This window comes from Oncorhynchus gorbuscha, linkage group LG03, assembly GCF_021184085.1.
Source record: "Oncorhynchus gorbuscha isolate QuinsamMale2020 ecotype Even-year linkage group LG03, OgorEven_v1.0, whole genome shotgun sequence".
In the NCBI taxonomy this organism is placed as follows: Eukaryota; Metazoa; Chordata; class Actinopteri; order Salmoniformes; family Salmonidae; genus Oncorhynchus; species Oncorhynchus gorbuscha.
In genome coordinates, this window is record NC_060175.1 from 33,020,628 (window position 1) to 33,048,552 (window position 27,925).

At 43.6% G+C, this 27,925-nt stretch overlaps 1 pseudogene; it reads right to left on the bottom strand.

Annotated features, from left to right (window-relative positions):
• Positions 1 to 22,074, bottom strand: part of LOC124016887 — a 31,324-nt pseudogene extending 9,250 nt beyond the window's left edge.
• Between the last annotated feature and the right edge of the window lie 5,851 nt (positions 22,075 to 27,925).

A 27,925-nucleotide genomic window follows, 5' to 3' on the forward strand; every position in this document is an offset into this window, starting at 1 on the left:
GTCTATATACAATGTGAGCAAATGAGGTGAGAAGGGAGGTAAAGGCAAAAAAGGCCACGGTGGCAAAGTAAATACAATATAGCAAGTAAAACACTGGAATGGTAGTTTTGCAATGGACGAATGTGCAAAGTAGAAATAAAAATAATGGGGTGCAAAGGAGCAAAATAAATACATTAATTAAATAGAGTTGGGAAAGAGGTAGTTGTTTGGGCTAAATTATAGGTGGGCTATGTACAGGTGCAGTAATCTGTGAGCTGCTCTGACAGTTGGTGCTTAAAGCTAGTGAGGGAGATAAGTGTTTCCAGTTTCAGAGATTTTTGTAGTTCGTTCCAGTCATTGGCAGCAGAGAACTGGAAGGAGAGGCGGCCAAAGAAAGAATTGGTTTTGGGGGTGACTAGAGAGATATACCTGCTGGAGCGTGTGCTACAGGTGGGAGATGCTATGGTGACCAGCGAGCTGAGATAAGGGGGGACTTTACCTAGCAGGGTTTTGTAGATGACATGGAGCCAGTGGGTTTGGCGACGAGTATGAAGCGAGGGCCAGCCAACGAGAGCGTACAGGTCGCAATGGTGAGTATTATATGGGGCTTTGGTGACAAAACGGATTGCACTGTGATAGACTGCATCCAATTTGTTGAGTAGGGTATTGGAGGCTATTTTGTAAATGACATCGCCAAAGTCGAGGATTGGTAGGATGGTCAGTTTTACAAGGGTATGTTTGGCAGCATGAGTGAAGGATGCTTTGTTGAGAAATAGGAAGCCAATTCTAGATAGATGTTTGATATGGGTCTGGAAGGAGAGTTTACAGTCTAACCAGACACCTAAGTATTTGTAGTTGTCCACGTATTCTAAGTCAGAGCCGTCCAGAGTAGTGATGTTGGACAGGCGGGTAGGTGCAGGTAGAGATCGGTTGAAGAGCATGCATTTAGTTTTACTTGTATTTAAGAGCAATTGGAGGCCACGGAAGGATATATATATATACAGTGCCTTGCGAAAGTATTCGGCCCCTTGAACTTTGCGACCTTTTGCCACATTTCAGGCTTCAAACATAAAGATATACAACTGTATTTTTTTGTGAAGAATCAACAACAAGTGGGACACAATCATGAAGTGGAATGACATTTATTGGATATTTCAAACTTTTTTAACAAATCAAAAACTGAAAAATTGGGCGTGCAAAATTATTCAGCCCCTTTACTTTCAGTGCAGCAAACTCTCTCCAGAAGTTCAGTGAGGATCTCTGAATGATCCAATGTTGACCTAAATGACTAATGATGATAAATACAATCCAATGTGTAATCAAGTCTCCGTGCACCTGCACTGTGATAGTCTCAGAGGTCCGTTAAAAGCTCAGTGAGCATCATGAAGAACAAGGAACACACCAGGCAGGTCCGAGATACTGTTGTGAAGAAGTTTAAAGCCGGATTTGGATACAAAAAGATTTCCCAAACTTTAAACATCCCAAGGAGCACTGTGCAAGCGATAATATTGAAATGGAAGGAGTATCAGACCACTGCAAATCTACCAAGACCTGGCCGTCCCTCTAAACTTTCAGCTCATATAAGGAGAAGACTGATCAGAGATGCAGCCAAGAGGCCCATGATCACTCTGGATGAACTGCAGAGATCTACAGCTGAGGTGGGAGACTCTGTCCATAGGACAACAATCAGTCGTATATTGCACAAATCTGGCCTTTATGGAAGAGTGGCAAGAAAGCCATTTCTTAAAGATATCCATAAAAAGTGTCATTTAAAGTTTGCCACAAGCCACTTGGGAGACACACCAAACATGTGTAAGAAGGTGCTCTGGTCAGATGAAACCAAAATTGGCAACAATGCAAAACGTTATGTTTGGCGTAAAAGCAACACAGCTCATCACCCTGAACACATCATCCCCACTGTCAAACATGGTGGTGGCAGCATCATGGTTTGGGCCTGCTTTTCTTCAGCAGGGACAGGGAAGATGGTTAAAATTGATGGGAAGATGGATGGAGCCAAATACAGGACCATTCTGGAAGAAAACCTGATGGAGTCTGCAAAAGACCTGAGACTGGGACAGAGATTTGTTTTCCAACAAGACAATGATCCTGTCAGGACCCGGTTACAAACCCGGGTCTCCGGAGTGAGAAACAGTCACTTAACCAACTGAGCCACGAATAGTCGGCAGAACCCAGAAGATGAGGCAGACACAGCAGTACTTGAGACGGTGTATTTAATGAAGTAAAAAGTGAAGTTCTTCAGGAAAACATGTAACTCCACAACCTCAAAAGGAATCCTACAAGAACAAAGGTAATCCTCCAAGACAAAAAAGGTAAATCCACAAGGTGGAAGGTAAAGCACAAAAAGCCTCAAAAGATACTCAAAAAAACAAACAAACAAGAACAAAAAACAGAATTCCACAAGAGAGTTCACCGGGATCAACAAGAGTTCTCAGAGTACTAGGGCTGGGTGCTAACATACAAACACAGAGCAAAGAACAGAGGAAAACAAAGGGTTTAAATACATTCAGGGGAAACGAGGCACAGGTGCAAATAATAATGGGGATCAAGGGAAAACAAAAGGTCAAAAGGCACAATGGGGGCATCTAGTGACCAAAAACCGGAACAACCCTGGCCAAATCCTGACAGATCCAAAACATAAAGCAAAATCTACAATGGAATGGTTAAAAAATAAACATATCCAGGTGTTAGAATGGCCAAGTCAAAGTCCAGACCTGAATCCAATCGAGAATCTGTGGAAAGAACTGAAAACTGCTGTTCACAAATGCTCTCCATCCAACCTCACTGAGCTCGAGCTGTTTTGCAAGGAGGAATGGGAAAAATTTCAGTCTCTCGATGTGCAAAACTTATAGAGACATACCCCAAGCGACTTACAGCTGTAATCGCAGCAAAAGGTGGCGCTACAAAGTATTAACTTAAGGGGACTGAATAATTTTGCACGCCCAATTTTTCAGTTTTTGATTTGTTAAAAAAGTTTGAAATATCCAATAAATGTCGTTCCACTTCATGATTGTGTCCCACTTCTTGTTGATTCTTCACAAAAAAATACAGTTTTATATCTTTATGTTTGAAGCCTGAAATGTGGCAAAAGGTCGCAAAGTTCAAGGGGCCGAATACTTTCGCAAGGCACTGTATATATATATATATATATATATATATATATATATATATATATATATATATATATATATATATATATATATATATATATATATATATATATAACTATTGATACTGTGGATGCTTAGGGACTATAGATGCTGTAGGGACTGTGATGCTATAGGAACTACGGATGCTCAGACTATAGCTACTATAGATACTATGGTTAAATGTAGACTTTATTGGAACCTTGGCAGGGATACATATGATGTAAGAAGGCTAGAGCTAGTCTTATAGAAAAGACTAGAGCAAGTAACGGGACCATGGAAAGCCCCACAGACAGCTGTCTGTGGCCATTTATAAAGGATGGGTCTATGTGGCCTGCAGCCACTAGTAATAGCACATGGTGTTATTATATATGTTTGTGAAAGATATATATGGTGCAGAGATGCACATAGGGTAATAAGGGAGATTACTGAGTGTGTTTGGGAATAGTGAATTTGGATGTGAGAGTTGTGTGAGTGTGAAAAGGATGTGTTAAGATGATAGAAATGTGGATAATAAGCTGATTGTTCTAAATCTCGTATTATCCAGATTTCAATCAGATATATTATTACTATTAAGTACTGAGAGAATGAGAGCTGTCAGGGAAAATGCTCTGGTGTGAAAGAGGTAATATGAGAGATTACTGAGCGTGTGTCTGAATGGATACCCCAACCAGTTCTATGAGCTGAGCTCTTCAATCTATAATGTTATCTACGGTTATTATATACGTTTAGGAATTAGCGGCAAGCTAGTCTTAGGAGAAAGCTAGAGTGAGGGCAGGAGGCCCCACTGACAATTGTCTGTAGGGATTTATAAGAGAAGTGTCTACGTGGTCGGAGAACCACTGAAACTGTTGAAGATACATATGGTGAATAGCTCAGAAGTGTCTACATGTGTCTGCAGTTACTACTCACATGTGTAACGATAGTCTACATGGTATGAAAACCACTGATAATAGCAAGAGGTGTTATTGAAGGCATTTAGAGTTCTTGATGCACATCAGTGGTGTGGATGTCTGTAGGCATTCATGATCTGTAACGTGATGTAGGGAATCTGTGTATGTGAGAGATATGAAAGGAGAAAGTACTATTCACAAATATGCTGTTAAATAGAACAACTAGTGTAAATATCTAAACCCCTGTATGAATAGAACTTGTTCTAAACTAGCCTACCTGGTTAAATAAAGGTGAAAAAAAGTCTAAAGGAGGAATTGGTGAAGTATACTCGGTTACTAGAGATTTGATAAAGTCACAATGGAGAAAAATAGTAATAACTATATACAACTTGCCACCCACACGTACGTAAGTGGTTTAAAAGCGTTAAGAGAAATTAATAGTATAATGATTAACTAGATTTGATAAAGTAACAATGTATGAAAGTACAATGGGTTACTAGAGTTTTACTTGTTAGGTAGAGACTTAGTAGAGGACATCGATAGGGGACTGATCAACAGCGCCAGCCCAGGTATTGTGAAAGTTCATCCCAGAAAGAGACTCTATTCTCGAGTGCTACCTTAAAAAGGAAGCTCCCTCCAAAGTTTCTCTTTCTTTCTGAATTGGCAGATGTATTTTATAAATTCAGCACATGTTAATCTTAAAATAATATACATTTAATATGTTTCAATATAAGGTCACATAGCGAACAGAGCATTGGGACTGATATTAAATTAGAGGCCACCATTTGTTGTTTGGGTTAGAGATAAGTTTCCTGTGGAACAATAGATAGCAGCCAGAACTAACTGAACTCAAACAGGCTGTAAGGGACACAGTGGGGTAATTTGGGACAGAGGTATGAATAAGACATATTTTTGACAAGATCCAATTATTATTCAATTTAATAGTTAAACATTTTTATAGTTATAGTTTGGGTAGCACTAATTATTTAAGTAAGAAGGTAATGTCAGAGGTTTCATATTTGGACTACTTTATGTCCCAGGGACAGTTAATACAGAACTGTATGTCAATGCAACAGGTCAAAAAAGATTACAATTACAAGTGAGGGGACCTGGGATTGTTTCCTTTAGAAGGTGCCTATTCCGCTTTACAGGAAACCATATCATCTGTTGTGTCTGAAGTATAATTCTGTATATACATGGTTTTACCAAGACTTCAAATCAAATCGAATTTTATTTGTCACATGCGCCGAATACAACAGGTGTAGACCTTACTGTGAAATGCTTACTTACAAGCCCTTAAACAACAGTGCAGTTCAAAAAAATAGTATAAATAAAAAAATAAAAATAGTATAAATAAAGTAAAAATACAAGGTAACAGAATTACATAACAATAACGAGGCTATATACAGTGGGATTTCTTATAAGCGTCTGAGTCTCCCACTCCTTACAAGCAGCAGCTCTAGCCTTTAGCTCGGTGCGGATGTTGCCTGTAATACATGGCTTCTGATTGGGATATGTACATACGGTCGCTGTGGGGACAACGTCCTCAATGCACTTATTGATGAAGCTGGTGACTGAGGTGGTATACCCCTCAATGCCATTGGATGAATCACAGAACATATTCCAGTCTGTGCTAGCAAAACAGTCCTGTAGCATTGGACCACTTCAGTATTAAGTGAGTCACTGGTACTTCCTGCTTTTGTTTTAGCTTGTAGCAGGAATCAGGAGGATGGAGTTATGGTCAGATTTGCCAAATGGAGGGCAAGGGAGAGCTTTGTATGGGTCTCTGTGTGTGGAGTAAAGGTGGTCTAGATTTTTACCCCTCTGGTTGCACGTGACATGCTGGTCAAAATGAGGTCAAACAGATTTAAATTTGCCTGCATTAAAGTCCCCGGCCACTAGGAGTGCCAGTTCTGGATGAGCATTTTCTTGTTTGCTTATGGCCTTATACAGCTTGTTGAGTGCGGTTAGTGCCAGCATCGGTTTGTGGTGGTATATAGATGGCTATGAATAATATAGATGAGAAGTCTCTTGGTAGATAGTGTGGTCCACACCTTATCATTAGGTACTCTACCTCAGGCGAGCAATACCTCAAGACTTCTTTAACATTAGACTTTGCGCACCAGCAGTTACTGACAAATAGACACACACCCCTGCCTCTTGTCTCATCAGATGTAGCTATTCTGTCCTAGCGATGCACAGAAAAATCAGCCACTTCTACATTATGTCGTTGTTCAGCCACGACTCGGTGAATCATAAGATATTACAGTTTTTAATGTACCGTTGGTGGGATAGTCTCGACTGTAGATCATCGAGTTTGTTTTCCAGTGATTGAACTTTGGCCAATAGAACCGATGGAAATGGCGATTCACTCGCTCGCCTACGAATCCAAACAAGGCATCCTGACCTTCTCCCCAGGCATCTCCACCTTTTCTTCACACGAATGGTAGGGATTTGGACCTGTAAACTCAATTAAGCTTAAGAATTTTTAGGACTGATTAAGACATTTATTTTCTTTCTTCCAGGACTTGGAATGTCCTCTACCAAGTTTATTTGACATGATTACCAATTATTCTGTATCTCTCCCTTTGAAAGGCATCCTGAGGCAGGTGCCTTAGGAGAGCAGTCGATGAGACTGTGCACTATACAGTATAAAGGTACCCGAATCTGGTTGTTAAGGGAGCTTTTATATGTTAGTGGTGTTAATACTGATTTATTGTGTGGGATCATTTTTTTGTTGTTTAAGTGTGGATTTCACAGGTTATAAAGGATGCACCTTAAAGGGCACACAAATTAACATTTTCTGAAGTATCTATTGTCTATTGAGTTTTGGTTGAACACATGTAAATTCTCTTATAAAAAAATGTATTGAAAAACCCAAATGTAAACCTTATAAATCAAATCAAATCAAATCCAATTTTATTTGTCACATACACATGGTTAGCAGATGTTAAATGCGAGTGTAGCGAAATGCTTGTGCTTCTAGTTCCGACAATGCAGTGATAACCAACAAGTAATCTAACTAACAATTCCAAAACTACTGTCTTATACACAGTGTAAGGGGATAAGGAACATGTACATAAGGATATATGAATGAGTGATGGTACAGAGCAGCATACAGTAGATGGTATCGAGTACAGTATATACATATGAGATGAGTGTGTAGACAAAGTAAACAAAGTGGCATAGTTAAAGTGGCTAGTGATACATGTGTTACATAAGGATGCAGTCGATGATGTTTGAAATATCTTTAAATAATGTCTGAGGTACAGGTAAAGAAACACTCACTTAAATGGGGATGAATGACCTCTGTCCTGACTTTCTGGTGAGGCCTGATCACCCTCACTAGAAAGACTAGAGACATTGGGTGAGATTTAAATGGGATATGTAAACACTAATAATTAGGAAGTAGTTTATAATTTATTAACAGTCTTGTGTGATTCAGAAACACGAGAAGGAGAGAGAGTACTTTCGGCGCCGACAGAGATGGCCGCCTCGCTTCGTGTTCCTAGGAAACTATGCAGTTTTTTGTTTTTTACGTGTTATTTCTTACATTAGTACCCCAGGTCACCTTAGGTTTCATTACATACAGTCGAGAAGAACTACTGAATATAAGATCAGCATCAACAATTAAGATAATTGTGTAGTCTAGAGCGATTTTCTAGGTTAGCTAGCCAGCTATTGTCGTTCTTTTAACGCAACGTAACGTAATCAACACTGCTAGCTAGCCAGCTAGCCCCGAATAGCAGCACTGTAGAAACTATTACACTCAACGGAACGACTTGATTAGTGTAGTGTCAACAACGCAGCCACTGCCAGCTAGCCTACTTCAGCAGTACTGTATCATTTTAATCATTTTAGTCAATAAGATTCTTGCTACGTAAGCTTAACTTTCTGAACATTCGAGACGTGTAGTCCACTTGTCATTCCAATCTCCTTGCATTAGCGTAGCCTCTTCTGTAGCCTGTCAACTATGTTACTGTCTATCCCTGTTCTCTCCTCTCTGCACAGACCATACAAACGCTCCACACCGCGTGGCCGCTGCCACCCTAATCTGGTGGTCCCAGCGCGCACGACCCACGTGGAGTTCCAGGTCTCCGGTAGCCTCTGGAACTGCCGATCTGCAGCCAACAAGGCAGAGTTCATCTCAGCCTATGCCTCCCTCCAGTCTCTCGACTTCTTGGCACTGACAGAAACATGGATCACCACAGATAACACTGCTACTCCTACTGCTCTCTCTACGTCCGCCCACGTGTTCTCGCACACCCCGAGAGCTTCTGGTCAGCGGGGTGGTGGCATCGGGATCCTCATCTCTCCCAAGTGGTCATTCTCTCTTTCTCCCCTTACCCATCTGTCTATCGCCTCCTTTGAATTTCATGCTGTCACAGTTACCAGCCCTTTCAAGCTTAACATCCTTATCATTTATCGCCCTCCAGGTCCCCTCGGAGAGTTCATCAATGAGTTTGATGCCTTGATAAGCTCCTTTCCTGAGGACGGCTCACCTCTCACAGTTCTGGGCGACTTTAACCTCCCCACGTCTACCTTTGACTCATTCCTCTCTGCCTCCTTCTTTCCACTCCTCTCCTCTTTTGACCTCACCCTCTCACCTTCCCCCCTACTCACAAGGCAGGCAATACGCTCGACCTCATCTTTACTAGATGCTGTTCTTCCACTAACCTCATTGCAACTCCCCTCCAAGTCTCCGACCACTACCTTGTATCCTTTTCCCTCTCGCTCTCATCCAACACTTCCCACACTGCCCCTACTCGGATGGTATCGCGCCGTCCCAACCTTCGCTCTCTCTCCCCCGCTACTCTCTCCTCTTCCATCCTATCATCTCTTCCCTCTGCTCAAACCTTCTCCAACCTACCTCCTGATTCTGCCTCCTCAACCCTCCTCTCCTCCCTTTCTGCATCCTTTGACTCTCTATGTCCCCTATCTTCCAGGCCGGCTCGGTCCTCCCCTCCCGCTCCGTGGCTTGACGACTCATTGCGAGCTCACAGAACAGGGCTCCGGGCAGCCGAGCGGAAATGGAGGAAAACTCGCCTCCCTGCGGACCTGGCATCCTTTCACTCCCTCCTCTCTACATTTTCCTCCTCTGTCTCTGCTGCTAAAGCCACTTTCTACCACTCTAAATTCCAAGCATCTGCCTCTAACCCTAGGAAGCTCTTTGCCACCTTCTCCTCCCTCCTGAATCCCCCCCTCCTCCTCCCTCTCTGCAGATGACTTCGTCAACCATTTTGAAAAGAAGGTCGACGACATCCGATCCTCGTTTGCTAAGTCAAACGACACCGCTGGTTCTGCTCACCTTGCCCTACCCTGTGCTCTGACCTCTTTCTCCCTCTCTCTCCAGATGAAATCTCGCGTCTTGTGACGGCCGGCTGCCCAACAACCTGCCCGCTTGACCCTATCCCCTCCTCTCTTCTCCAGACCATTTCCGGAGACCTTCTCCCTTACCTCACCTCGCTCATCAACTCATCCCTGACCGCTAGCTACGTCCCTTCCGTCTTCAAGAGAGCGAGAGTTGCACCCCTTCTGAAAAAACCTACACTCGATCCCTCCGATGTCAACAACTACGGACCAGTATCCCTTCTTTCTTTTCTCTCCAAAACTCTTGAACGTGCCGTCCTTGGTCAGCTCTCCCGCTATCTCTCTCAGAATGACCTTCTTGATCCAAATCAGTCAGGTTTCAAGACTAGTCATTCAACTGAGACTGCTCTTCTCTGTATCACGGAGGCGCTCCGCACCGCTAAAGCTAACTCTCTCTCCTCTGCACTCATCCTTCTAGACCTATCGGCTGCCTTCGATACTGTGAACCATCAGATCCTCCTCTCCACCCTCTCCGAGTTGGGCATCTCCGGCGCGGCCCACGCTTGGATTGCGTCCTACCTGACAGGTCGCTCCTACCAGGTGGCGTGGCGAGAATCTGTCTCCTCACCACGCGCTCTCACCACTGGTGTCCCCCAGGGCTCTGTTCTAGGCCCTTTCTTATTCTCGCTATACACCAAGTCACTTGGCTCTGTCATAACCTCACATGGTCTCTCCTATCATTGCTATGCAGACGACACACAATTAATCTTCTCCTATCCCCCTTCTGATGACCAGGTGGCAAATCGCATCTCTGCATGTCTGGCAGACATATCAGTGTGGATGACGGATCACCACCTCAAGCTGAACTTCGGCAAGACGGAGCTGCTCTTCCTCCCGGGGAAGGACTGCCCGTTCCATGATCTCGCCATCACGGTTGACAACTCCATTGTGTCCTCCTCCCAGAGCGCTAAGAACCTTGGCGTGATCCTGGACAACACCCTGTCGTTCTCAACTAACATCAAGGCGGTGGCCCGTTCCTGTAGGTTCATGCTTTACAACATCCGCAGAGTACGACCCTGCCTCACACAGGAAGCGGCGCAGGTCCTAATCCAGGCACTTGTCATCTCCCGTCTGGATTACTGCAACTCGCTGTTGGCTGGGCTCCCTGCCTGTGCCATTAAACCCCTACAACTCATCCAGAACGCCGCAGCCCGTCTAGTGTTCAACCTTCCCAAGTTCTCTCACGTCACCCCGCTCCTCCGTTCTCTCCACTGGCTTCCAGTTGAAGCTCGCATCCGCTACAAGACCATGGTGCTTGCCTACGGAGCTGTGAGGGGAACGGCACCTCAGTACCTCCAGGCTCTGATCAGGCCCTACACCCAAATAAGGGCACTGCGTTCATCCACCTCTGGCCTGCTCGCCTCCCTACCACTGAGGAAGTACAGTTCCCGCTCAGCCCAGTCAAAACTGTTCGCTGCTCTGGCTCCCCTATGGTGGAACAAACTCCCTCACGACGCCAGGACAGCGGAGTCAATCACCACCTTCCGGAGACACCTGAAACCCCACCTCTTTAAGGAATACCTAGGATAGGATAAAGTAATCCTTCTCACCCCCTCCCCCCTTAAAATATTTAGATGCACTATTGTAAAGTGGCTGTTCCACTGGATGTCATAAGGTGAATGCACCAATTTGTAAGTCGCTCTGGATAAGAGCGTCTGCTAAATGACTTAAATGTAAATGTAAATGTAACTCACCATCAGTACGACCAAGAATATGTTTTCCGCGACGCGGATCCTGTGTTCTGCCTTACAAACAGGACAACGGAATGGATCGCATGCAGCGACCCAAGAAAACGACTCCGAAAAAGAGGGAAACGTAGCGGTCTTCTGGTCAGTCTCAGAACAAGGGCACATCGCACACCACTCCCCAGCATTCTTCTTGCCAATGTCCAGTCTCTTGACAACAAGGTTGACGAAATCCGAGCAAGGGTAGCATTCCAGAGGGACATCAGAGACTGCAACGTTCTCTGCTTCACGGAACCATGGCTCACTGGGAAGACGCTATCCGATGCGGTGCAGCCAACGGGTTTCTCCACGCACCGCGCCGACAGAAACAAACATCTTTCTGGTAAGAAGAGTGGCGGGGGCATATGCCTTATGACTAACGAGACATGGTGTGATGAAGGAAACATACAGGAACTCAAATCCTTCTGTTCACCTGATTTAGAATTCCTCACAATCAAATGTAGACCGCATTATCTTCCAAGAGAATTCTCTTCGATTATAATCACAGCCGTATATATCCTCCCCCAAGCAGACACATCGATGGCTCTGAACGAACTTTATTTAACTCTTTGCAAACTGGAAACCATTTATCCGGAGGCTGCATTCATTGTAGCTGGGGATTTTAACAAAGCTAATCTGAAAACAAGACTCCCTCAATTTTATCAGCATATCGATTGCGCAACCAGGGGTGGTAAAACCTTGGATCATTGTTACTCTAACTTCCGCGACGCATATAAGGCCCTGCCCCGCCCCCCTTTCGGAAAAGCTGACCACGACTCCACTTTGTTGATCCCTGCCTACAGACAGAAATTAAAACAAGAGGCTCCCACGCTGAGGTCTGTCCAACGCTGGTCAGACCAAGCTGACTCCACACTCCAAGACTGCTTCCAGCACGTGGACTGGAATATGTTTCGTATTGCGTCAGACAACAACATTGACGAATACGCTGATTCGGTGTGTGAGTTCATTAGAACGTGCGTCGAAGATGTCGTTCCGATAGCAACGATAAAAACATTCCCTAACCAGAAACCGTGGATTGATGGCAGAATTCGCGTGAAACTGAAAGCACGAACCACTGCTTTTAATCAGGGCAAGGTGTCTGGCAACATGACTGAATACAAACAGTGCAGCTATTCCCTCCGCAAGGCTATTAAACAAGCTAAGCGTCAGTACAGAGACAAAGTGGAATCTCAATTCAACGGCTCAGACACAAGAGGCATGTGGCAGGGTCTACAGTCAATCACGGACTACAAGAAGAAACCCAGCCCAGTCACGGACCAGGATGTCTTGCTCCCAGGCAGACTAAATAACTTTTTTGCCCGCTTTGAGGACAATACAGTGCCACTGACACGGCCTGCAACGAAAACATGCGGTCTCTCCTTCACTGCAGCCGAGGTGAGTAAGACATTGAAACGTGTTAACCCTCGCAAGGCTGCAGGCCCAGACGGCATCCCCAGCCGCGCCCTCAGAGCATGCGCAGACCAGCTGGCCGGTGTGTTTACGGACATATTCAATCAATCCCTATACCAGTCTGCTGTTCCCACATGCTTCAAGAGGGCCACCATTGTTCCTGTTCCCAAGAAAGCTAAGGTAACTGGGCTAAACGACTACCGCCCCGTAGCACTCACTTCCGTCATCATGAAGTGCTTTGAGAGACTTAGTCAAGGACCATATCACCTCCACCCTACCTGACACCCTAGACCCACTCCAATTTGCTTACCGCCCAAATAGGTCCACAGACGATGCAATCTCAACCACACTGCACACTGCCCTAACCCACCTGGACAAGAGGAATACCTATGTGAGAATGCTGTTCATCGACTACAGCTCGGCATTCAACACCATAGTACCCTCCAAACTCGTCATCAAGCTCGAGACCCTGGGTCTCGACCCCGCCCTGTGCAACTGGGTACTGGACTTCCTGACAGGCCGCCCCCAGGTGGTGAGGGTAGGCAACAACATCTCCTCCCCGCTGATCCTCAACACGGGGGCCCCACAAGGGTGCGTTCTGAGCCCTCTCCTGTACTCCCTGTTCACCCACGACTGCGTGGCCACGCACGCCTCCAACTCAATCATCAAGTTTGCGGACGACACAACAGTGGTAGGCTTGATTACCAACAACGACGAGACGGCCTACAGGGAGGAGGTGAGGGCCCTCGGAGTGTGGTGTCAGGAAAATAACCTCACACTCAACGTCAACAAAACTAAGGAGATGATTGTGGACTTCAGGAAACAGCAGAGGGAACACCCCCCTATCCACATCGATGGAACAGTAGTGGAGAGGGTAGCAAGTTTTAAGTTCATCGGCATACACATCACAGACAAACTGAATTGGTCCACCCACACAGACAGCATCGTGAAGAAGGCGCAGCAGCGCCTCTTCAACCTCTGGAGGCTGAAGAAATTCGGCTTGTCACCAAAAGCACTCACAAACTTCTACAGATGCACAATCGAGAGCTTCCTGGCGGGCTGTATCACCGCCTGGTACGGCAACTGCTCCGCCCTCAACCGTAAGGCTCTCCAGAGGGTAGTGAGGACTGCACAACGCATCACCGGGGGCAAACTACCTGCCCTCCAGGACACCTACACCACCCGTTGTTACAGGAAGGCCATAAAGATCATCCCGTCCAAACTTCTCTCATGCTGCTGGTGTACTGGTAGGAAAATGGACAAGACTTAATGGACTGTAAAGGACAGTGGCGGCTCAGGCGAGAAAAAATAGGACATTATCAAGGGCCATCCACTTTTAACATGTGCCATTGGGAGGTCGAACTGAAACGCTAGAAGAAGGAGTGCTGGGAGGGAAGGGGGTGGTCAGCCATGCCCGTAATTAATTTAGACTTATCCAAAATTGTTTATTTGGGGTATCAGGTTGATTGTGGAGGTCCGCACACTGCGAAAGTTATAGTACTTTAGACTAGAAATGCATTGAAATACCGATCGGTCATTAACACGCCAATCCATAAATAAAAAAGTGTAATGAAGCATATGTGTAACTGTATGAAGTGAAGGTCTTAAGCCAAGGTTTTGCAAGTTGGATTGTACAACCAAGAATGAAGAGTTTGAAAGTGTCTGTGGTTTTATGCGTTGATTTTGTTTACTTACTACTTTGATTGTAGATTTTAGCTTTGGTATTATGATTATGATGTCACGACTTCGGCCAAAGTCGGTCGCTCTCCTTGTTCGGGCGGTGTTCGGCGGTCGACGTCACCGGCCTTCTAGCCATCAGTGATCCATTTTTGCATTTTCTATTGGTTTTGTCTTGTCTTCCTTCACACCTGGTTCCATTCCAATCAATTACATGTGTGTATTTAACCCCTCTGTTTCCCCTCATGTCCTTGTCAGAGATTGTTTGTTTGTATGTGATGTGCATGTATTATGTTGGTGTGCGACTGGTTTTGTACCCACTTTTGTTATTTTGTACATTTTGGTTTTTGGAATTTTATCAGCATTTGTTAAACAACAACGTTTTTACCAAGTTCGTACTCATGCGCCTGACTTCCCTGCCACCAACACGCACCCATTACATATGAATGCAATTAGATTCACTCCTGTTAAGTATAACCTTTATTATGATTTATGTATTTTGATACAGAAGCTAAAATCTAATGCTTACCTTAACATTTTATGATTATTATCACACAAGTGATGAGCAGATGGAATGTGAAATCTTGCAAACAGACAGCCTTGAAAATGTTCACATTGTCTTAGTGGCATAACCAATCCTTGGTTCCTGCCTGTGCTTGATAAAGATATGAGGGGGGAGACATGACACCCTCCTTAGGAACATCTGTCAGAATGACCAGAATTTGTTCTAAGATAGGAGACGGTGCCAGACAAATGCCGGAACCAACCCTATGAACCATGCCTATGTAATGTGTCTGTAACCAGTATATAAGAGATTTAACGGGACTGCCCCGAGAGAGCTCCTAATCGACATGTGTACTTGGTGCATTTAGTTGGTTGGAACCTCTTAGTAACATTTTATTAATTTGGTTATTCCATAAACTATCAAATGAGTAAGTAAACAAACACACTTACAAAATCAACACATAAAACCAAAGACAAACCCTTCATTCTGGTTTGCACAATCCAATTTGTAAAACTATTGCAGTAGAATGTTTTAACTTAAGACCTTCGCTTCATACAGTTACACATCACATACAGTTACACGCTTCATTACACAATTTCATTTATGGATACTGGCAATGACATTTCAGCATGTTAATGACAGATTAGTATCTCAATGCATTTGTATAAATAACAATACATTTTGTAGAGTGCAGACCTCCAAATGTCAAAGAAAATAACACACTGCCGAAACCTTTTTTGCAAATTGGCTTGTACTCCCCTATCACATTGGGGACCTCACTGCAGTTACAGGGTCAGGGAGTTGATGGCTAATTCACCCAGCAGACACAATCTGGTGATATTTGTATTGAAGCAAGACAAAAACAAAAAAACAGCAATACACTTCTTCATATAAAACACCTTATCCTTTACCCAATCAAGCTCTCTGTCTGTAAGGTTACCTGCTTTGGTCCACTTGGCAGTCTCATCACTGTCTGTTAGCAATCCACAAACCCAACAATCTGATACATTCTGTAGTACAGAGACATTACTAGCTATTAGTAAGAAAGTGTTTGACCCCGGGAAACTGTCGGGTTCACCTAGGGGTCATGAAAAGGGTACTACCAAAATGTTTGATGTATGAGAATAATTTACTTATTCTTATGTTGAATTAATACAAAGTGAGGGGTTATAAGACCTCTCCCTCATTACATTAATAGGGTCCTAGATTACAGATGAACAATAAATATACATTATGAGGTTTTAATATTGTTCCATAGTTGTTTTCTAATTCTCTCTCTCTGCCTCATTAAAAATAGGCGCCTTTGAGTAATGTGTGACTGTGAAGAAGGAGCTCTGCAGGGGAGTGGAGGATGAGTAATGTGTGACTGTGAAGAAGGAGCTCTGCAGGGGAGGGAAGGAGATAAGACTAGTCAAACATGCCACAATAAATCAACTTTGGGGAGTGGATGTTTACTGCTAAGTTTTAGATAACATTAAAAGCCATTGTTTATATAACTTGGTTGGCAGGGTGTTGGTCTCAGGAGTAAAAAGGTAATGACGTAGGTAGTGACATCACCAGGCTAGACAGAAGGTGTTGCAAAACAACTTGAGACTTTTTGTTTGATGCAGAACTTACTCTGAAACATGTGCGGTAAGTTACTTAATTGTCAACTTCTGTCTGCAATTGCATTAATAAAAGGTTTTTGAATTATTTAATTAAATATATTGTCATAATGCTAATTTCACCAATGAGCCAATGATGATTGACAAGGACGAAAGGAACGAACCCTAACAAAAACTTAAATCTATTTAGAATGACTGTCACCCATTACCAACATAAACTCAGCAAAAAAAGAAACGTCCTCTCACTGTCAACTGGATTTATTTTCAGCAAACTTAACATGTGTAAATATTTGTGTGAACATACGATTCAACAACTGAAACAAACTGAACAAGTTCCACAGACATGTGACTAACAGAAATCGAATGATGTGTCCCTGAGGGGGGGTCAAAATTGTGCCACAATTTATCTCCTCCTCATGGACTGCACAAGATTTGCCAGTTATTGCTGTGAGATGTTACCCCACTCTTCCACTAAGGCACCTGCAAGTTCCCGGGCATCTCTGTGGGGAATGGCCCTGGTCCTCACTCTCTGATCCAACAGGTCCCAGACGTGCTCAATGGGATTGTGATCCGGGCTCTTCGCTGGCCATGGCAGAACACTGCCATTCCTGTCTTGCAGGAAATCACGCACAGAACAAGCAGTAGGGCTGGTGGCATTGTCATGCTGGAGGGTCATGTCAGGATGAGCCTGAAGGAAGGGTACCACATGAGGGAGGGGGATGTCTTCCCTGTAACGTACAGCATTGAGACTGCCTGCATTGACAACAAGCTCAGTCATATGATACTGTGACACACCGCCCGAGACCATGACAGACCCTCCATGTTGATCCCGCTCCAGAGTACAGGCCTCGGTGTAACGCTCATTCCTTCGATGAGACAAAACCGCGACTCGTCAGTGAAGAGCACTTTTTGCCAGTCCTGTCAGTCCAGCGATGGTGGGTTTGTGCCCATAGGCGACATTGTTGTCGGTGATGTCTGGTGAGGACCTGCCTTACAACAGGCCTACAAACCCTCAGTCCAGCTTCTCTCAGCCTATTACGGACAGTCTGAGCACTGATGGAGGGATTGTACGTTCCTGGTGTAACTCTGTGTTATGTTCCCCAGTTTCTGTATTGTGGTTTGTATGTGTGTGTATTAGGAAAATGGCTTCCTGGAATCCCCCAAGCAGCTGATTGGCCGACTCCATGGCAAATTGGAGCTGACCCCGCCCTCTCGTCAGAGGACGCAGCTTTCTTCAATTACCAACTCCTTCTCCAGCTATATAAGCCAGTGTTCTGTTGCTCAGAAGAGAGATGATTGCTGAGAGCATAGAGCTAAGGGTGATAGCTTGTGTTGGTTGTGTCTTAGAAAGAGCTTATTGTTATAACCTGTAACTCAACACTTTTTCAATTTAAAACACACTTTGCTGTTAGCTACTATTTACTAGTTAACAGTAAATAGTACAGTTAACAGTTAACAGTAATAGTTTTCCTGGAAGAAAGAAAACAAACACACTTGGTAGTGGACATTCCATCAGTCCTGGAAGAAAGAAAACAAACACACTTGGTAGTGGACATTCCATCAGTCCTGGAAGAAAGAAAACAAACACACTTGGTAGTGGACATTCCATCAGTCCTGGAAGAAAGAAAACAAACACACTTGGTAGTGGACATTCCATCAGTCCTGGAAGAAAGAAAACAAACACACTTGGTAGTGGACATTCCATCAGTCCTGGAAGAAAGAAAACAAACACACTTGGTAGTGGACATTCCATCAGTCCTGGAAGAAAGAAAACAAACACACCTGGTAGTGGACATTCCATCAGTCCTGGAAGAAAGAAAACAAACACACTTAGTAGTGGACATTCCATCAGTCCTGGAAGAAAGAAAACAAACACACTTGGTAGTGGACATTCCATCAGTGGAAGAAAGAAAACAAACACACTTGGTAGTGGACATTCCATCAGTCCTGGAAGAAAGAAAACAAACACACTTGGTAGTGGACATTCCATCAGTCCTGGAAGAAAGAAAACAAACACACTTGGTAGTGGACATTCCATCAGTCCTGGAAGAAAGAAAACAAACACACTTGGTAGTGGACATTCCATCAGTCCTGGAAGAAAGAAAACAAACACACTTGGTAGTGGACATTCCATCAGTCCTGGAAGAAAGAAAACAAACACACTTGGTAGTGGACATTCCATCAGTCCTGGAAGAAAGAAAACAAACACACTTGGTAGTGGACATTCCATCAGTCCTGGAAGAAAGAAAACAAACACACTTGGTAGTGGACATTCCATCAGTCCTGGAAGAAAGAAAACAAACACACTTGGTAGTGGACATTCCATCAGTCCCGGAAGAAAGAAAACAAACACACTTGATAGTTGACATTCCATCAGTCCCGGAAGAAAGAAAACAAACACACTTGGTAGTTGACATTCCATCAGTCCCGGAAGAAAGAAAACAAACACACTTGGTAGTGGACATTCCATCAGTCCTAGAAGAAAGAAAATAAACATGCACTTAGTTTGCACATCTTAAATCAGTCATAAAAATTCTTATTCTTAATTGTGTCTACTGATTCTTGGACAGGATGTCTTGATAAAACCATGTGTATAGAGAATTATACTTGAGACACATCAGATGATATATAGTGTCCTGTCAAGCGGAATAGGCACCTTCTAATGTAAACAATCCCAGAGCCCCTCTCTTGTAATCTTATCATTTTGACCTGTTGCATTGACACGTCCCTGTGACATCAACTAGTCAAAATATGAAACCTGTTTAACAAATCTGATAGGACCATCAAAAAGTTGGTGCTGGCTTATCAGCTGAATATTCAGTACTAAAAACATTTATTTGGATCTACTTCAATTCTGGACACAGTTCCAAGTGTGGTTTAGGTGACATTACCTTCCTGCTGAAATCACTGGTTCTACCCAAACTACAGAATCGAGTAACAATAATAATAATAATAGGAAATTGTCAACAATGTCTCTTATTCAATTATTCATACCTCTGTCCCAAATTTTCCACTGTGTCCCTTACAGCCTGTTTGAGTTCAGTGAGTACTACTTTTTTAAATGTATTATTGTAACATTCTCTGTTTCACGGAAACATGGCTCTCTCGGGATATGTTGTCGGAATCGGTTCAGCCACCGGGCTTCTCCATGCATCACTCCCATAAAGATAAACATCTCTCTGGGAAGAGGAAAGACGGGGGTGTATGCTTCATAATGAATGACTCATGGTGTAATCATAACAAATTACAGGAACTCAAGTCCTTCTGCTCACCCGACCTAGAATTCTTCACAATCAAATGCCGGCTATATTACCTTCAACGAGAATTCTCGCCAGTTACTGTCACAGCTGTCTACATTCCCCCTCAAGCAGACCGGGCTTCTCCATTTAGAAGGTGGAGAAGGTGGAAAGTTTTAAGTTCCTCGGCATACACATCACAGACAAACTGAAATAGTCCACCCACACAGACAGTGTGGTGAAGAAGGCGCAACAGTGCCTCTTCAACCTCAGGAGGCTGAAGAAATTTGGCATGTCACATAAAACCCTGTAACAAACTTTTCCAGATGCACAATTGAGAGCAACTGCACTGCCAACAATCACAGGGCTCTCCAGAGGGCGGTGCGGTCTGCACAAAGCATCACTGGGGGCAAACTACCTGCCCTCCAGGACACCTACAGCACTTGATGTCACAGGAAGGCCAAGAAGATCATCAAGGACAACAGCCATCCGGGCCACTGCCAGTTCACCCCGCTACCATCCAGAAGGTGAGGTCTGTACAGGTGCATCAAAGCTGGGACCGAGAGACAGAAACTATGTTTCCATATCAAGGCCATCAGACTATTAAACAGCCATCACTAACATAGAGAGGCTGCTGCCTACATACGGACTTGAATCACTGGTCACGCTAACAAATGGATCACTAGTCAATTAATGTCACTTTAATTATGTTACATATCTTGCATTACTCATCCCATATGCATGTACTTAGGCAGGACATACAGTTGAAGTCGGAAGTTCACATACACCTTAGCCAAATACATTTAAACTCAGTGTTTCACAATTTCTGACATTTAAGATAATAGTGTAATAGTAGTGTATGTAAACCTCTGACCCACTGGAATTGTGATACAGTGAATTATAAGTGAAATAATCTGTCTGTTAACAATTGTTAGAAGAATTACTTGTGTCATGCACAAAGTAGATGTCCTAACTGACTTGCCAAAAGTATAGTTTGTTAACAAGAAATTTGTGGTTGAAAAACTAATTTTAATGACTAAGTGTATGTAAACTTCCGACTTCAACTGTACCAACAAAGAAAAAGTGAGCCATCATATTCATACATTAAAAAAAATTAAAATAATGAAAAGAAAAGCATTGTAGGGTAGAATTTTGTACAGTTAATGTGGGAGAGGTGTAAAAATGGTTATTGACCAATAATGACAATCTTCCTGGCATTGACAACTTTGATGGAAAGCTACTGAGGATGGTAGCTGACTATACAGCCACTCCTATCTGTCATATCTTTAATCTGAGTTTAGAACAAGATGTTTTTCCTCCGGTCTGGAGAGAAGCCAAAGTCCTTTTGCTACCTAAGAGTGGTAAAGCGGCCTTTACTGGTTATATCAGCAGACCTATCAGCTTGCTGCCAGCTCTTAGCAAACAATGCTATTTCTCTGAAAAACAAATTGACAGACTTTCAGCATGCTTACAGAAAAGAGCGCTCATTATGTACTGTACAGACACAGTGGGAGTTCTGTGGTGGCTTTTGGCCATTCATTGGGATTCCTCATGTTGAACTCATTGCTAATAAAGTTAGGTCCAAATCTGATGTCAGATACTATATTTATTGAATATGATAAAAATCCTATAAATTAAAATGGCCAATTTGGGTGCAATCAATTAGCTTAATTTCTCAGAGATCAAATTATATTTCAACAAAATGTTTCCAGAAGGCTTATCTTCTCTGCTTCTAACTACAGAAACAATTGGGTAATAATCTGAGCTGATAGGTGTCATGGCTTGCTGAAATGACATGGAACGACCCATAAGATTTTTAAAAGCAATATTGGCATACAATTTCTATTTAAAATATTAAAGGGATGCAAAAGGCACTCTATTCGTGGAACAACTCATGCTACCTTCCATGACTAAATAAAATCATAATGAGATATCCTGAACTTCGGGTTTGGGTGGAAACCCCTTTTCTTGGGAACGCAAGTAGGAAATGGTTTTGTTACATCTACACCTATTATCTTCTCGTGAGAACAGAATTGTTTTCCAAATGGTCCTTAGTAGCGCAGTTGGTAGAGAATGGTGCTTGTACCGCCAGGGTAGTGGGTTCTATTCCCAGCACCAACCATACCTCAAAATGTATGCATGCATGACCAAGTCGTTTTGGATAAAAGCATCTAATAAAATGGCATATATTATTCAAAGCGATAGTAAAATCTCAGTTACCACAAGCTTCAGTTCATGTGATATCTGACAGACTTACTGGGAATGTCATCCAAATTACATGTGAGTCATGACATAGGTTTCACACACTCCATTGTAAATATATCTGTTGGCATCTTACCTGAGAGTGCAATCTGTGGTTATTTGGAAATATATTTGACAGCGGTCCTTGCTTATTTTGTCATCAGTCCCAATCCTCTGGAATTCATCTGCAGCAGTGTTTTGCTCCAATAGTGACAGTGATGACCTCACAGGTTATCTCCTCATCACTGGCAGACTGGCTGCTTGTTTCCATGGTACTTACTATAGACTGCCGGTCAATGGATCAAATCAAATGTTATTGTCACATACACATATTTAGCAGATGTTATTGTGTGTGTAGCGAAATGCTTGTGTTCCTAGCTCCAACAGTGTGGTAGTATCGGGTGGGTATAATTTGTGGAACGTTCCAACAGGAATCCGTTCCAAAAACTTTGTAAATATCAAGGTTGCCCACAAACAACACATACAAAGTCGTATAGCGGTAGAATGAGATACCGGGTAGAGAGTGAGCTATGTGATTACATTTTTTCACTCACCACGTTTATTCGGAAAAATGCCTCTCTTCAGTCTGGTATCCTCCACCATTTCTTGTTTGTTGGTTTAGTTATTATTTCCGGTGTTCCGGCATTCGCCGGTGAACTGTTGCACCTCAATTAGGGAATCGCTATGGTTGAAATGTAACTAATGACTGCTAGCCCCAGTATTTTATTAGCTAGGTGGCTTGTACACAATTGTTACCGATGATACTGTATATACCAGCCTACTCGTACTACAGAAACATACATTGTAACTTTCCAGTCGTTTGTGCTTTACATTCCGACTTTTGAATGTCTGTTTATTGGACATATATGTTAGTGTCTAATAAAAAAGAGCAACGTATGTAAAGCATCCCATCTGTTATAAGGCTATAGTGTGTGTGTGTATATATATATACACTGCTCAAAAAAATAAAGCAAACACTTAAACAACACAATGTAACTCCAAGTCAATCACACTTCTGTGAAATCAAACTGTCCACTTAGGAAGCAACACTGATTGACAATACATTTCACATGCTGTTGTACAAATGGAATAGACAACAGGTGGAAATTATAGGCAATTAGCAAGACACCCCCAATAAAGGAGTGGTTCTGCAGGTGGTGACCACAGACCACTTCTCAGTTCCTATGCTTCCTGGCTGATGTTTTGGTCACTTTTGAATGCTGGCGGTGCTTTCACTCTAGTGGTAGCATGAGACGGAGTCTACAACCCACACAAATGGCTCAGATAGTGCAGCTCATCCAGGATGACACATCAATGCGAGCTGTGGCAAGAAGGTTTGCTGTGTCTGTCAGCGTAGTGTCCAGAGCATGGAGGCGCTACCAGGAGACAGGCCAGTACATCAGGAGATGTGGAGGAGGGCAACAACCCAGCAGCAGGACCGCTACCTCCGCCTTTGTGCAAGGAGGAGCAGGAGGAGCACTGCCAGAGCCCTGCAAAATGACCTCCAGCAGGCCACAAATGTGCATGTGTCTGCTCAAATGGTCAGAAACAGACTCCATGAGGGTGGTAAGAGGGCCCGACGTCCACACGTGGGGGTTGTGCTTACAGAGAGAACACCAAGATTGGCAAATTCGCCACTGGCGCCCTGTGCTCTTCACAGATGAAAGCAGGTTCACACTGAGCACATGTGACAGACGTGACAGAGTCTGGAGACGCCGTGGAGAATGTTCTGCTGCCTGCAACATCCTCCAGCATGACCGGTTTGGCGGTGGGTCAGTCATGGTGTGAGGTGGCATTTCTTTGGGGGGCCGCACAGCCCTCCATGTGCTCGCCAGAGGTAGCCTGACTGCCATTAGGTACCGAGATGAGATCCTCAGACCCCTTGTGAGACCATATGCTGGTGCAGTTCGCCCTGGATTCCTCCTAATGCAAGACAATGCTAGACCTCATGTGGCTGGAGTGTGTTAGCAGTTCCTGCAAGAGGAAGGCATTGATGCTATGGACTGGCCCGCCCATTTCCCAGACCTGAATCCAATTTAGCACATCTGGGACATCATGTCTCGCTCCATCCACCAACGCCACGTTGCACACACTGTCCAGGAGTTGGTGGATGCTTTAGTCCAGGTCTGGGAGGAGATCCCTCAGGAGACCATCTGCCACCTCATCAGGAGCATGCCCAGGCATTGTAGGGCGGTCATACAGGCACCCCCAATAAAGGGGGTGCCACACACACTACTGAGCCTCATTTTGACTTGTTTTAAGGACATTACATCAAAGTTGGATCAGCCTGTAGTGTGGTTTTCCACTTTAATTTTGAGTGTGACTCCAAATCCAGACCTCCATGGGTTGATAAATTTGATTTCCATTGATCATTTTTGTGTGATTTTGTTGTCAGCACATTCAACTATGTAAAGAAAAAAGTATTTAATAAGAATATTTAATTCATTCAGATCTAGGATGTGTTATTTTAGTGTTCCCTTTATTTTTTTGCAGTATATATATATATATATGTGTGTGTGTGTGTTGTGTAGTTTCTCTTTGTGTCCACTAGGTGTCAGCACAGGTTCAATAATGTCACACCAGGTTCACAACATAATAATAATAATAATATATGCCATTTAGCAGACGCTTTTATCCAAAGCGACTTACAGTCATGTGTTTTCATTTGTAACAAATCAAATTGTATTTATCACATGCGCCTAATACTACATGTGTAGACCTTACAGTGAAATGCTGACTTACAAGCACTTTACCAATAATTTTGTTTTAAGAAAAATATGTGTTAAGTAAAAAACAAGAAATAGAAGTAACAATAATTAAAGAGCAGCAGTAAAATATCAATAGCGAGGCCATATACATGGGGCACTGATATAGAGTCAATGTGCGGGGGCACTGGTTAGTCAAGGTAATTGAGATGTTTCTTTCAAGTCCAGTGGTGTAAATGACTTTTAACCAAAATGTATTTAAAGTACTCCACTACATTCCATTTATATATCTGTTTTTTTGTACCTGTACTTTTACTCTTTCTGTTTCTTTACAACTTTAAATTTTATCTCACTACATTTCTAAAGAAAATTATGTATTTTTTACTCCATACAGTTTCCCAGTCACCCAAAAGTACTTGTTGCATTTCGAATGCTAAGCCAGACAGGAAAATGGTCCAATTAACACACTTATCAAGAGAACATCCCTGGTCATCCCTACTGCCTCTGATCCCGTGACTCACTAAACACATTTGTTTGTAAATTATGTCTGTGTGTTGGAGTGTTCCCATGGCTATTTCTTAAATAAAAAAACAAGAGAATCGTGCTGTCTGGTTTGCTTAATATAAGGAAGGTCAAATAATTTATACTTTTAACACTGATACTTAAGTATATTTTAGCAATTACTTTTACTTACTTTTATACTGGGTGACTTTTACTTGAGTCATTTATGATTAATGTATCTTTACTTTTACTCAAGTATGACAATTGGGTACTTTTTCAACCACTGTTCAAGACATTTAGCACCCAAAACCCAACATTCATTTGATTGCTTGAAGTAGGAGTGCTGAACTAGGATCTGTTTAGAATTTCTGAGTAGAATGAATAACATTACTTTGACAGTGGGTGGGGGGGACTGATTCCAGTTCAGCATTCTTAGCCTGAGACATTTCATAAATGCATACAGGGGAGTGTTGTTCTATGATCAGCTTTGCCTAGATCATACTGAATCATTTGTGTCTGAAATAAGATTATATGGGTGGGTTTGATTGTAGATCAGCACTCCTACTCAACACCAGTTGCTGTAACCTACCATTTTATAATCCAATTTCCCTTGCTGTTTAATGTCCTTCCGGAACCCCACCTCAACATTGTTCTGTCAAGGCAACAAAAGCAAGTTGGCATGCTCTTGCAAGGATTTTAACTCACAACCTCTCCTTTGGGAATTCACCACCATAACCACTACAACAATTTATAAACTATCTTAACATGTGGGTTTCTTCAGGGGGACCAAGATTAGGAACGCCTTTGAATGGTCTACAAAGCATACCCCCAGGTAAAAGTAGGTATTTGCAGAGGAGGGTTGTACTGTTACTCCACAGCATAATATGTTATCACAACTCTATTGAAAGGACATTTGAAACAAGGTGTCACTTCATTCTTGCTATTTGATGGGAACTAGCCCCTGTCCCACTACATACCTCAAGTTTGCTCTTTCAGGCCCACAAAGGCAACAAGAAAAATGTTGCCTCATTAACTGCTCCTCTGGGCTTAGAACTCTCAAACCCTCCTTTGGAGATCAACCACCATTACCACTACTCTACCGGTCAGACACAGTCAAAATGTTAAGGGGTACTTAAAAATGCACACACCAAAGACAAGATTTCAGAGGTTGGAGAATGGTGTGGGGGCTTGTACTTCTAGGATCCACCTGTCACAGTCGTTGTATGGAGGAGACCAAGGCGCAGCGTGATATGCATACATTCTTCTTTGATTAAGAAGAAAACACTGAAAAAACTAACAAAATAACAAAACAAACCATGATGCTAATATGAGAAGTGCAGACAGGCATCTAAACATAGAATAGAACCCATGAAACCAAAAGGGAAAATGGCAACCTAAATAGGATCCCCAATCAGAGACAACGATAAACAGCTGCCTCTGATTGGAAACCAATTCAGGCCACCATAGACATACAATTACCTAGACTTACAAAACCCTCTAGATATACAAAAACCTTAGACAAGTTAAAACAAGCATACCCACCCTCGTCACACCCTGACCTAACCAAAATAATATCGAAAACAGAGACAACTAAGGTCAGGGCGTGATAGTACCTCCCCCCCTCCCCAAAGGTGCGAACTCCCAACCGCAAACTTGAACTTATAGAGGAGGGTCCGGTTGGGCATCTACCCTCGGTGGCGGTTGTGGTTCTGGACGCCGCCCCCCTTCTTTACACTGGTCCCTCCGCCTTAGTAGAGCTGAACCGTGGCTTATCGCCGGAGACCCCGGGCTGGGGACCTTTGCCGGAGACCCCGGGCTGGGGACCGTCGCCGGAGGCTCCGGACTGTGGCCCAACGTTGGAGGTTCTGGACTGTGGCCCGTCATTGTAGGTTCCGGACTGTGGCCCGTCGTTGGAGGTTCCGGACTGTGGCCCGTCGTTGGAGGTTCCAGACTGTGGCCCGTCGTTGGAGGTTCCGGACTGTGGCCCGTCGTTGTAGGTTCCGGACTGTGGCCCGTCGTTGGAGGTTCCGGACTGTGCCCGTCGTTGGAAGTTCCGGACTGTGAGGCGTCGCTGGAAGCTCCGGACTGGGTACTGTCGCCGGAAGCTCTGGACTGGGTATTGTCGCCGGAAGCTCTGGACTGGGTACTGTCGCCGGAAGCTCTGGACTGGGTACTATCGCCGGAAGCTCTGGACTGGGTACTGTCGCCGGAAGCTCTGGACTGGGTACTGTCGCCGGAAGCTCTGGACTGGGTACTGTCGCCGGAAGCTCTGGACTGGGTACTGTCGCTCTGGACTGGGTATTGTTGCTGGAAGCTCTGGACTGGGTATTGTTGCTGGAAGCTCTGGACTGGGTATTGTTGCTGGAAGCTCTGGACTGCCGAGTTGCACTGGATACCTGGTGTGTGGTTCCGGTACTGGTGGTACCAGGCTGGAGACACGCACCTCGTGGCGAATCATGTTCTTTACATTCAATGTCAAATTCTGCATACTGATTATTTCCATTTAAAAATAAGTAACTGATGTAGAATGTAACAGGTCTCAATTTAATCCTGAATGGACCCCAATCTGGCTTGGTAAACTATTTGAAGCACTAGGGGACATTTTCCCATATAACATTCCAAATGGTTAGCCTGTATCTGTCTGGAAAACTTGTGCTATGTGTCATCTCCATACTTATCAGAATGCCAAAAAGAAAGAGGGCCCCAACTTTTGATAACATTGCCTCAGTTGTTAAAAGGCTAGGCCTCTCACCAGATGAAGTTACAGCAGCGTGCTACCATCAGGAAAATTGATTATTTTCTGTGCTGGTCATTGAACTGGAAAGGTCGAACACCCTCTGCTATCGGCATTAACTCTACGACGTGTGGAGTAAGGGAAGGATAGCAAATGCGCAACCCCCCTCCGTTTATCAGATT